The sequence below is a fragment of the Natrix helvetica genome (assembly GCF_964273705.1).
Source record: "Natrix helvetica genome assembly, chromosome: Z".
NCBI lineage: Eukaryota > Metazoa > Chordata > Lepidosauria > Squamata > Natricidae > Natrix > Natrix helvetica.
In genome coordinates, this window is record NC_138554.1 from 93,393,588 (window position 1) to 93,406,377 (window position 12,790).

A 12,790-nucleotide genomic window follows, 5' to 3' on the forward strand; every position below is an offset into this window, starting at 1 on the left:
TAATGTTAATATTTATTGTTTTAAAGTTTTACCTTGTTTTTATTAATTGCAAGCCACCCAGAATTGCTTCTAAGTGACATGGGCAGCATGTAGTTTTAATAAATAAATAAATAATCACAGGCAATTAAATTACATGACTTAATGGGTATGTGTGATAGGTTTCTTCTTTCCAAAAGATGCAATATTACAGAGTCTGTTTTTGTGATCAGGCATTGTCTTTGCCTTTAAAAAAATATCACATTGCCTAAGTTTAGGATGGGCCATTTCTCTGATTAATACAAATGTTGGGAGAAAAATCCCGGGTTTGAATCTATCCACATTTCCCATGGAACACATAGGTAAGCTGCTTGGAGCAGAGTTTAAATGTATTTCATCAGCATAACATGTAGTACTTATAGTAATAATGGCCTTTAATTATGAACTAATGGACTTTGCTGTGAAGTATGTTAGATGTGTAAATTGAGGTACTCCTGCCCCAACAGCATGTGATGTTTGCAGAAGAAGATGCTTTCATAGTACTTAATATACTAGTGAGAAAAAACTGAGAATTTTTTAGAGTACTAATGGTGTTTAGTAGATTAAAATGTTTGGGACATTTAGTTGCTATTGTTGCCATGTAGGAAAAGAACATTTAAAGTTGCAAAGACAGAATTATCCTGGTCATTTGGAACATAAAAGCATGAAAATAGAAGAGCTCAACATAGTGAAAGGTCAAATGCATCAACATTGACATCATAAGTATAAAATGACCTGAAATTAATCATAATTAAATACTCTCAGGAGATCACACAATTTATTATTAAGAACATAAAAAGCAAAGAAGGAACAGACAGTACTTAGGAACAATGCAGTCAATGATCAAACATTGCTAATTAGACATCGTGATCAGTCCTATCCAAGTAGCTCCAACTACTATTACAGAAGAAGAATTCAGAAAGTTTGATTTATGGTCAAGTCAACAGAATATTCAAGAAAGATTTTGGTGGGACTGTGAAGTCAAAGTTAGAAACAGTAGAGAGGAAAACAACTATATTGACTAAGAAGTAGAAATGAGACAGGAAATAACTTATTATTTTCTCTAATTTCTTCATTGCTAGTTCAAATAACCAAAACAATGCAGAAAGTTGTTAGGAGAGATAAGGACCATTGCAATGATATCTGCAAAGACATGAAAAATGGAAATAGGTACGGAAGAACAAGACAAGATGAAGCTAGATTAGCATCTTGTTATTACCAGTTTGGAGGTGTCCAAGAATTGAGAGCAACAGTAAATCTGGAGATCGATATCAAATACTAGAGCTAACAAAATATAATTTGTGCACTTTTATACAAATAAAGTTACAGTAATCTTAATTTCACATGCTAACAAAGTAATGATTAGGAGTCCTACATGGAAAGAGAGATATCAGATATTCAAGTTGTTTTTTTAAAACAAGCAATATTATTGTTGACACATAGTGGCTGTTCCTGTAAATGTGCCCACTGAAGTAGTACCTATCTATTTACTTGTGATTACACATTTTTGAACTGCTAGATCCGCAGGAGCTGGAGTGAATGATGGGAGCTCACCTCACCATGCAGCAACGCTCAGGTCTCCAATCCAAGTTTGCTGATTGACGACCCATTGTCCTAATCATGTGACCTACTGCACTTTTCTACTGCTTTGCTAAGCAACAGCAAAGCAGTTGGCCTCTTTGCCATCATTAAGTAAGGACCATGCAGGCCATTAAAGGCGATTTCACATGATCATAGCTTCTGACTTCTTGCCAGATTCCTCATTATAATCAGAGGTGGTATTCTGCTGGTTCACTCCAGTTTGGGCAAACTGGAAGTGGAGGCAGCAGGTGTCTCTGTCCACCTGCCCAGATGTCATCACAGACACTATGTGCATGCTCAGAAGCTTCTGTGCATGCCCACAAGTGCTGTGTGTGTGAAGCGAGTGTGCGGGCACGCATACTCCCGGTTCCGAACTGGAAGAGAAGGTAAGAGGATTTCATGCCTGATCATAATGGTATGTGGGAAAGACCTTGAGAAGTGGGTTAAAAGATGCTGCCTAGGGAATGCCATCTAAGATAAAGTGTAGCTTGCAACTGGATAGTGAGTGGGGCAAGATGCTTAGAAGGGATCCTTTCTAGTTTGGGAGCTAACTTTGGCAAAATAACTTTATTTTCATACTTGAAACATTTTGTTAGTGTAGCTTTAAAATAAAGTAGAATTAGTTTATCCGGTTGTGTTTCCAGTCTGGTCTACCCAATAAGGCTGACACTCATTGACTCAGCTTTTGAGAAGCTGGCAGGGAAAACCAGAAATTGTGGCTGTGGGACAGTGCAATAACCAGAGCTATGAGAACTTGTGAAAAGCACTATTTGTTCAGTGCCATTGCAACTTTGAACAATCATTGAACAAATGGCCATAACTTAACAATTACCTATAATGATTTGAGAAATATTCTGAACTGCTTACTATCCAACCACATTTTAGCTCAGGTTGTTGTGTAAATGCAAGGGGGAGCTCTATTTGAGTAAATAATGAATTAGTTGTCAAAGCTGGCAATATTGGGCTAGATAGGATGATGAAAGACAGCTTCTTGTGTTCTTAAGTTAAATGAAATGACACAGGTGAGCCTTCCTGAATGCTGCAGCCATTGATTGTGATCTTTTATATAATGCAGGACTAGAAAGCCAGAGACCTTGATGTTATTAGACTGATACAGGCTGATGGAGCAAGGTAGGGAAACTGTTCCTGCTATTTACTGTTGTCTGGCCTTCAGGTGCTTTGGAAAATAGGTTGATCCCCTCCTCTCTGTGACAGCCACTCAAATATTGTAACACTGCTATCATGTCACCCTTGGTTCTTAACTTTAGTAGGTTAGCTATGCCGAGTACTTGCAACTGTTCATCACATGTTTTAGTCTCCAGTCCCCTAATCATCTGTATTGCTCTTCTCTACACACTTTCTCAACATATTTTTATAATGTGATGACAAAAACTGGATGCAGTATTCTAAGTGTGGTCTTACTAAGGCTTTATAAATTGGTATTAGTATCTCACATGATTTTGATTGAATCCCTTTGTTAATGCAATTTAGGATTGCATTGGCCTTTTTGGCTGCTGTTGCAGACTGTTGGCTCATGTTTAACTGGTTGTCCACTAAGACTCCAAGATCTCTCTCACAATTACTGCTATTAAGCCTGATTTTGTTTTTTTCCCCTTAAGTGTAAGACTTTACTTTTCTCTATATTGAATTTTATTTTGTTAGTTACGACCCAGTGTTCAAGTCTATCAAGATCCATATGAATCTTGAGCCTATCATCTACATTGTTGGCTATTCCTACCAGTTTGGTATCATCTGCAAATCTGATAAGTTCTCCTTCTATTCCCTCATCTAAGTTGTTATGAAGATATTGAAGAGTACTGGACCTAAGATAGAACCTTGTAATATCCTACTGCTTACATCCCTCCATGAAGATGTAGCACCATTAAGAACTACTCATTGAGTACAGTTTGTCAGTTATTACAAATCCATCTGGTGGTGATGCTATATATCCCATGTTTTTCTAGCTTTCCAAGAAGTAGTTTTGGTCTACTTTGTTGAATGCCTTGCTGAAATCAGTATACTATGTCTACAGCATTTCACTGGTCTACTAATGTAGTCACTATGTCAAAGAATGAAATAAGATTGGTTTGGCATGATCTATTTTTAAACACATGCTGACTTCTAGTTACAGGTAATCCCCTGGTTACAAGTATTCCCTTAGCGAACATTTGAAGGTATGCAATCAGCACCCTCTACCATTTCTGAACAAAGCCGAAAACTACGAATCTTGCAGCACCAGGGCAGTTGTTCATCCTTACGGACAATCACAGAGGCTCTGTAACATTTGTCCTGTGCCTTGCCAGCTGAAATAGAGCTTCTTCTTTTTTTAAAAGAATTTTATTGGTTTTTAAACATTTATAGGGAAGGGTAGGTGGATATACAAAAAAATTTGGCAGCTACATCGTGCTGAAAGTAGAAATCTCTCCAAATCTCACAACTTTTACAGAAAAAAAAGCAAAAGGTAAAAGTTAAGCAGAAACAGCATCTTGTTATACATTGTATCAACCATATGTCCAATCATCTCTTTTGCCACTTTCTAATATATCAACAATTACAATGATATTTCAAATACATTTATTTTTGTGACCTGAGTCTTTTCAATATTGCTCCCTCCACCCTGTACCCTGGCGGAGCCACAGCCCCTCCCTCCCTCATATCTTGTGTATTATCACTTTTGTCATTATCTCATGGTTTCGTCCCCTAGTAGGGCACTGTGTTTTTTCATGAAGGCCTCTGCCTCCACAACTGTATTGATTCTAATTCTGTTTCCCTCCCAGAAGATCAACATTCCTTCTGGCATTAACCATCTAAACCAAACTCCTTTGTTACATAATTTCTTTGATAAGGAGGAATACTTCTTCCTCTTATCTCTTATTTTTTTCGGAATTTGTTTAAGAATGGCAATTTCTTTATCTTTATATTTTAGTGGTCCCCCCCCCCCTTTGGGCTCCCAAAACCTCATCCCTGGTGGACTTTCGAAGAAATTTAACGTGGACTTCCCTTGGAACATTATGTGTTCTGGCATATTCTGAATTGATTCTATAAACCAGGTCCATATCCCACCACAACTGTTCTTTATCTCTCTTAATATATTCTGCTAAGATTGTACACATAGTATCCTTAAGATCTTCATCTTCTGTCTTGGGTAGGTTCTGGAATCTGAGAAAAAGGGACATTCTTTCAAGTTCCCTCTTTACCATGAAATTTTCCAATTCTCTATTCCCCTTCTGAGTCACCCTCACCTCCTCCCTCAACCCAGCCACACCCTCCTCCAGCACACCAACTCTCTGTTTATTTTCTGTTGTTTGCTACTATACATCTCTGAGCTGTTCTTTAAAACCTTTCACCTCTTTTTTCAGTTCTTCTTGTTCCTTTATAATAGCCTGGAACATTTGGGTAACAGATAAGTCCTTTGAACTCTCTCCGGTCCCTTCTTGTTGTAAGAATGATGACATTTTCGTCTGTTGGGTTGTTGGACTGGATATAGAGGAGGTGGGCGCCAAGGCTGCCTCACCCGGAGGTGGTTTTCTGGGCCCCATTTGTTAAGTTCAGAGATAAGTGTAAGTCTTATACAAAATAAATGGCGTCTGTGGAATGCGCAGCTGGGTGATGCCATGGAGGCAGACAAGCCCAGAAGTGAAAGTTGATCCTTAGTCACAGTTCAAGCCAAAAGAAGGAAATCAAATAATCCAAATCCAGAAAGCCCACAAAACAGGGGAGGTTCCAGGAGACCTTCGGGAGGTAATATTAATATAAAGCCAGAAATTTCTTCAAAGGTAGTTTCAAAAGGCTAGTTTCATTTATAAGAGCGAAGAAGAAGATGGAAGTGGGCCATTTTGGCTCCCCCTTTCACAGGGAACCAGGGAGCAAAGCATCCAAAGTTTCCATAAGGCTTTTAAAACAGCTCAGGAATCTCTTCTTGCAATTGTGATGTAAATCTTTCTCACATAGTTAGTACAAGTGGGTAATTCAACGTTTTACTCTCTCACTCCATTCCAAGATCGAGAGATAGTCCAAGTGCCGCTTTACGCAAGGGGGTGAACCCCCCCTCCAATCTTGCAACTTCAAATAGATTGAATCCACAACTTGCAAAAAGCTGTTGCTCATCAATTAAATGGTGTTAAAAAGAGATTAGAGCAAACTTCTCACCTCCGGCACTTCTACTGCAACTTCTAATTGATTATTTCCTTCTGGAATCCATTCGGCGAAGGCGCAGGCAGCCGACAGCTGCGCTATGCACCCCCCTTCTCTCCCTGGCTCCTGAGGTGAGGCTGGAAACCCCCCAATGGCTGCCATCGCTTCCGGGGGCTCCAGCAAGCTGCCCTATGGCAGGTGGTCCCTCCAAGACTTCCTGTGCTCCTAAAAGGAGCCCACCAGAGAGACGAGCAGCGTACGGCGACGTCCGTCGCCTTTGGGGACCAGAAGTGATCTCCCTGAAATAGAGCTTCTGATGGGCAGATCCGTCCCTCAAAAGTCCCGCTTGGCCATCCAGAGGCATTCACTGGCCCATTGCAGGCCAAAATGGAGCCACTGGGGGCTGGATCTTCCCCTCAGAGGTTCTGTTCAGCTTTCCATGAGCCTCCCCGGCACATTGTAGGCCAAAATGGAGCCTCTGGGGGCTGGATCCGGCCTTACGAATCTCCATTTCAGCCTGTAACATGCTGGGAGAGGCCTGCAGAGGGCCAAATGGAACTGCAGAAAGGTACATAAGGCTGGAGAGGAGACTGTTTGCTAGATCTTCATAAGGTAAGTTACCCAACACAGCAGCTGGGGGGAGCAATATGGAGTGCATGTAGTATTTCAGTGGGTCAGGGAGACCTTGGGTGTCTTAAGCAAGTAGCTTGTTCCATTATTAAGCTTGCCCATGGTCTTCCCCACCCTGAAATACCTCATGTGCACTTAATGAGCCTCACATTCAATTAGTGAGTGCTTGGGCAAAAGGAAACAGTGATCTCGTTCAAGGTAAGAGATTCACTACCATGAATCCTCGGTTTACGAATGGAATGAGCAGGCGCCATTACATTCGTAACTTGAGGACTACTCGTATTACTTTTCTCATTTGCAGATCTGGTTTTTTATTAACTTTTCCAGTATCTTCCTGGGTATAGATGTTAGGCTGATTGGGCTGTAGTTTCTTGGGTCTGGTTTTTTTTTCCTTTTTGAAGATGGAAATCTTCAAAAAAAGTTCTTTTCCAGTCTTCTGGTAGTTCCCCAGTGCTCCAGGATTTTTGAAAGATGTGGTACAGTGGTTTGAGATAACATTTGCCAGCTCCTTTAGAACTCTGGGATGTAATCCACCAGGTCCCGGTGATTTATATATATTTTTGGTAGGTTGGGCTATAGTTTCTTTTTGCATGAAGAAAGATGAAAAGAATAAGTTAAGCAGCTCTTCTTCCTCTCTGCTGCCTATTATTTCCTTATCATTTTCTCTTTTCAGTGGACCAATTGTTTCCTTGATTTTTTTCTTGTTATTTATGTTTTGAAAGAAACTTGTTTTTATTATCTTGAATTTTGTTGCAAGTCTTTGTTCATTCTGAGCATTTGTTTTCTTGCCTTTGTCTTTGCAGATTCTAGCTATCTGCTGATATTCTGCCTTAGTTATGTGTCCCTCTTTCCATTTTTTGTACTTGTCCTTTTTGTCTTTCAGTTTATCAGAAAGATCTTTGTGCCACCATGTTGGTTTCTTCTTGGATTTCTTGTTTTTCTTTCTCAGGGGTATGTCTGGGCTTTTATGATCATATTTTTCAGAGTTTCCCAAGATTCTTGAGTTGTTTTCCCCTTTAGGATTTTCATCCAATAAATCTTTTCCAAATTGTCTCTGAGTTTGTTAAAAATCAGCTCTTTTAAAATCCAGGACTCTGGTATCATTATGTTCTATTGCTTGTGTTTGCATTATGTTGAATTCTAATATGGTCATTCTCACCAAGGATGAGCTTTTGACACAGGGCAACATCAGTTTGCTGACAATAGCTCCATACTGCTGCAACTACAGAACACATCTGTGCATTTGAGTACTGAGCCAGAGGAATAGGTCCTTGCTCCAACTATACCACGGAACTCACAGGGCAGCAGAACAATTTCTGCATGAATTATGACAATTATATTCTTTGCATTGTATCACCCCCTGCTGATTGATTGCAGTATCTGCTAATAAACAAAAGATTGCTTGTGCTTCTTTTAAGATGGACTCAGGGGAGGGGGGAGGTTATAGAATCGATCTATGATTCTATGAAGTCCTTCTGTGAACCATCTTAAATGAAATGCAAGCAATCTCTCTTCTTTGTTAACAATTTTCTTAACAGCTACCACAATCAATCAGCAAGGAGTAACATTCCACAAAGATGTTATACTCCGTGCCTAAGAAGCGGAAAATTAAGTTTTATGAAATATGAAAGAAAGAGAGAAAGATAGATCCCAAATGAAAAAGAGAAAAGGAAACACATTGTTTAGAATTAATAGTTACAGCTGAGCATTTGATGCATAAAACATCTTTCATCTAACTGCATTTACAAGTAGGAAATACTTGTAAATACAGTATGTCTTTGGTTAAAAAGAAAAGAAAAGAAAAAAGACAAATAGATAAGAGGCAAATAGTTGAAGATGTAACAATAAAAGGCATAGAAATTCCATGTCATTGAAAAGAAATATGGACATTTAGATGAAATATCAAATATAAAACGACCGGAAAGGCTGAGCTTCTGCACTTTGTCATAACTATATACAAGAGAGTTTCAGATATATCTTGTCTGAAACTTTTCATTTAATGACTTTAATTAAAAACCTCTCATATTGTAATGCAATGAGGTTAAAGTGACTCTGAAATAACTGAAGAAAACTATCAGATTGCATGTCAATCTGATAGGGGTTGCTTCTATTTAATTATAATCTGATTTCTGCAGCCCAAATAAGGTAGACCTGTAAGGGTGGCGATGGTGACAATATGGCTGTAGGAATGAAGGAAGAGGGTTTGCAATGAAGAGAATATGGGGAAAGGAGGAGGTAGTGGTGGAAAAGTGGAGAGGGGGAGGAAAAAATCACCAGCATGACACAGAGCAATAGAAAGATTGTGGGAGCATTGATGAAGCAAGGTAGCTAGTGAGGAAGAGGAGGAAGATCAGGTATTATACTTAAATCTTCCAGACCATAACTGCCATCCAGGAACAAAAATGGATCCAGAAGTGAAGTTTATATAATCCTGCTAGCTGGTTGACTTTGGGAAAGTCTCTCCTTGGACTGGGAAATTTAAAAACAGCTATTTATTAACTTGCTGGGTAGATTATGGTTCATAACCTTCAATGAAAATAATTTTATCCTGCAATGAACAGATTTGGGCAAATGACAACAGAAACAACAATGTTGTTTCCAATACCATTGGAAAAGGTTCCTTTATTTTTTTTTAATGAGATGTATATACAGTGCTTTTATTGTTAATATCCTTGATGGAAAATTCTTATAAGATTCAAAAGTTATGGCCAGTTCTTCTTCACATCTTCTATTCATGTAATCACAAGAAGATGAATTGGAATGTAAAAGGGCACATACTTGATTTACAGATAGACCCGTGGTGATGCAGTGATTAGAATGCAGTCATTGCTGGCTAACTCTGCCCACAACAGGAGTTCAATCCTGATGGACTCAAGATTGACTCAGCCTTCCATCCTTCCAAGGTCAGTAAAATGAGGACCCAGATTGTTGGGTGTAACATGCTGATTTTGTAAACCACTTAGAGAGAGCTTTAAAGCATTAGGAAGATGTATTTAAGTTTAAGTGCTATTGTTATTTCTATCTTCTTCTCTGCAATTTCAAGCCTAGAACAGATATCAACAACAACTGCCGAGGTCTTTTAAACCTTCACCAACTGTGCCACTGATAACGTGGTATGTGGAGAATTTATATTTCAAATGGCCTCTTGCTCATTCCTGTGTCTCACATTAGCAGAGATTGTTTCCAGCAGCTGTGAGAGCAGAAAGAGGTTAATAGAATCTCTTCTGAATGATTCATAGCTTATTTGGAGGACACAGGGGCAACGGTGTGTGTTTGTGGTTCATCTTTTTAGTATTCATTTTTAATCAAGGTAATAAGGACTGAGTCAGAAGATATGTTTGCATATGAGTGCGTTGAAATTGTCACTAAATTAAAAAAAGTCTACTGATCATTGCAGCTGGACTGATCATTTTTATATAAAAGGGAAAAAGATGACACCATTTCAGTACATGATTCTAAATAATCCTTGATAAAATAAAGAATAACTATAGAAAATGTCTTCTCCCTTGTGAGTAGTTACTAAAATGTAAAATTACTAATGATTAAATTAGTAATTATTGAATTATTAGAAGTGGTGTGCCTGGCAATGGAATAGGAATTCATTAGTAATTTTGAATAATATTAAAAATGTATTGGATGGCTGTGGAATTTTTTTAGCTGTGCACTGAATTTGGAGAAAGTAAAAATGGGTTGGGTTGGGTGGTATCTTTTTAATCACCCAAATTAACACAGAATAATTCAATAACATAGAGGAGAATGAATGGAAGTAACTGTTTTAAAGAGCTGATTTGGTGCAGTGGTTAAGGTATCAGCTAGAAACTAGGAGACCATGAGTTCTAGTCTCATTTTGTTCACAAAACTAGCTGGGTGATCTTGGGTCAGTTGCTTTTTCTCAGTCCTAGGAAACTGGCAATGATAAAACATTTCTGAAAAAACTTTCCAAGAAATCTGAGTGATTCAAAGCATCGTCTGAAAATTGGACATGATGACTGAAGAGAAAGTTTTAAATCAATTACTTCTAATAGCGATAAGGCCACCAGGACATACAAAGTAGTAACCATAATTTTCCTTATTCAATAAGAATGATTAGACAGTTCTGCATAAGTGTTTACAAAACCTCTTATTACCAGGAATTTTGGAAAACCACACTATTGCTGGTTTTATTGCAGTAGAATTCATAACAAACCAATGTTTTCAACATGCAAAACCTGCAATGAAGTACTTGAGGCATTATGTCTGATTCAAATATTTAACTGGAAGCATTGGGTACAAAATTTGCCAGCATTCTCCCCCCCCCCCCAAAAAAAAATTCATGATGCTCCACTGTACTTTGGAAACCTGCATATGCAGCAGCTAAATTCCATGTACTTTATTCTGGTGATTTCAATATTGTACTTTAGAATGCTTTTTCCAGTGTTCTGTCATTTGTTTCAAGTATTAAACCTGAGTTGTGATTCCACTTTTCAGAATACTTTTCAAACCCTGCAGTACATATAGCCACAAACTGTTTTTAATTTGCAAAAGAAGTTAAAGATTTGAGATGGGATATCAACAGTGGAGAATAAAACCTGTTGAAGTGCTGTTTGCTCAGGCCTTTCCTATCTTAGTGTTATGTTTTTAATGTCTCTCCTATAATTAATATTTATATTGCTTTAATGTAAAATGCTTTAGGAAGGAACCATAAGGGAAGCATTATACTGTAGATGTATATTAAATAAATAAATGTTCTCAATGATAAAAACTCACAAGACATTAGCTCAAGGGATGGGATCTCCCTTCTTCAGGTTTCAGTTTTAATTTTGAAAATGAGGACACACAATCATAAGAAAACTGCTTTGCATCATAATGCCCATATTTAACATTTTTAAACAAGTAAAGCCATTAAAAAATCATTTCATCTCATACAGTACATTTTTGTATTCCCTCAGCAATGCCCATCAACAGTATTCAAGGGTTTGATGTATTTCTTAGTATTTTAAGTAGCATATAACCCATGACCACAGTAAAGCAGAGTTCACATTCCACAGCTTCTTTAGCTAAAATTCAAAAGCTTAAACCTTAGGTCACATTTGACATAAGGACTGTTCCTCCACCTGCACATAGTATTTGGCAAAAGTCAGCGGCAATTATGCAATGGCTTATCACCATGTTCATTTTTATTATTGTATGAATATTGATAAAAGCCACTGCAAAGATGTTCCCATTGTTCCAAAGGTGCTTTTCCAAAAGGCAACTGGACTTTGTTTTTTTTTTTCTTGTAAATTTTCACTTCTCGTCCAAGAAGCTTCTTCAGTTCTTCAGTTTCTTGGAGAAGTGAAATATTTTCAGGGAGAGAAAAAGCAAGAAAATCCAGTTGCATTTTTGAAAAAGCATATTTGGGACCCCCATGACCATGATTGGGAGTCTCCAGAGAGTTGTTCATATTACACTGTCAAGACAAAGGAAGAGTGGAGGCCACAGTTTTAATTTTATAGCATAATATAAGTACTGCGCTTAAAGTTCCAGACTTTAGACAGAAGGTGAATTCAAATCTACATCTTATTTCTAGAGAAACAGAAAGGTTTTTTCTTCAGTGAATAAGATCAAGCTTAATTTGAAATCGTACAAGTTTATTTTATAAGGTATTTTTCTAACCTACATATACCGTATTTTTCGCCCTATAAGACGCACTTTTTTACTCCAAAAAAGAGGGTGAAAATCTGGGTGCGTCTTATACGCCGAATGTAGCCACCTGGGCAGTGGTGGGTTTCTGCCGGTTGGTCAATGAACCCGGAAGCCCCGCCCCTGTCACTCACTCGCAAGTCCTTGGCGTTTTTTTGTATCGGGGCTTGCTGCAAGAGAGGGGGAGCAAAGACCTTTTCCGGATTGGTGGTGGTGGAGGTGCGGGCCCGTACTCACTAAAGCAAGTCTGGGGAAGTCCTTTGCGCCAGCTGGAAAAGGTCTTCACTTCCCCCCCCCCTTGCAACATGCCCCGATGCAAAAAATGGCGAGATCTCTTCTCAGAAATGTCTTCTCGGGCTGGCCGGATCTCTCTCCAGATCTTGCAGCTTTTTCAGGGTTTTCTTTTTAAAAAACACCTGTCCGAACTATCTTGAAAACCTGCGATGTTGCTTTGGGAGGGGGCAGGCGGCAGCATTTGCCCCTGCCACCCTCCCTGGGCACCTGCAGCCTTGGAGCCTGCAGCTTTAAAACAAGCCTTTGCACAGCTGCCCGTCTTTCCCCTCCGAAAGCAACCTCACAGGTTTTCAAGATCATCTGCAGAGGTGTTTTTTTAAAAAGAAAACGGTCTTTTTTGGGGGGAGGAACGGGCTGTGCATGGAGGAGCTGGCGGTCAGGGCGCCCTGAAGCAACGCCAGCCAGCATGTCCCTTAAGGGCAAGGGCAGCAGCGCTGCGCCCACCTCTGCCCTGCCCACTTCTCAGCAACGCACC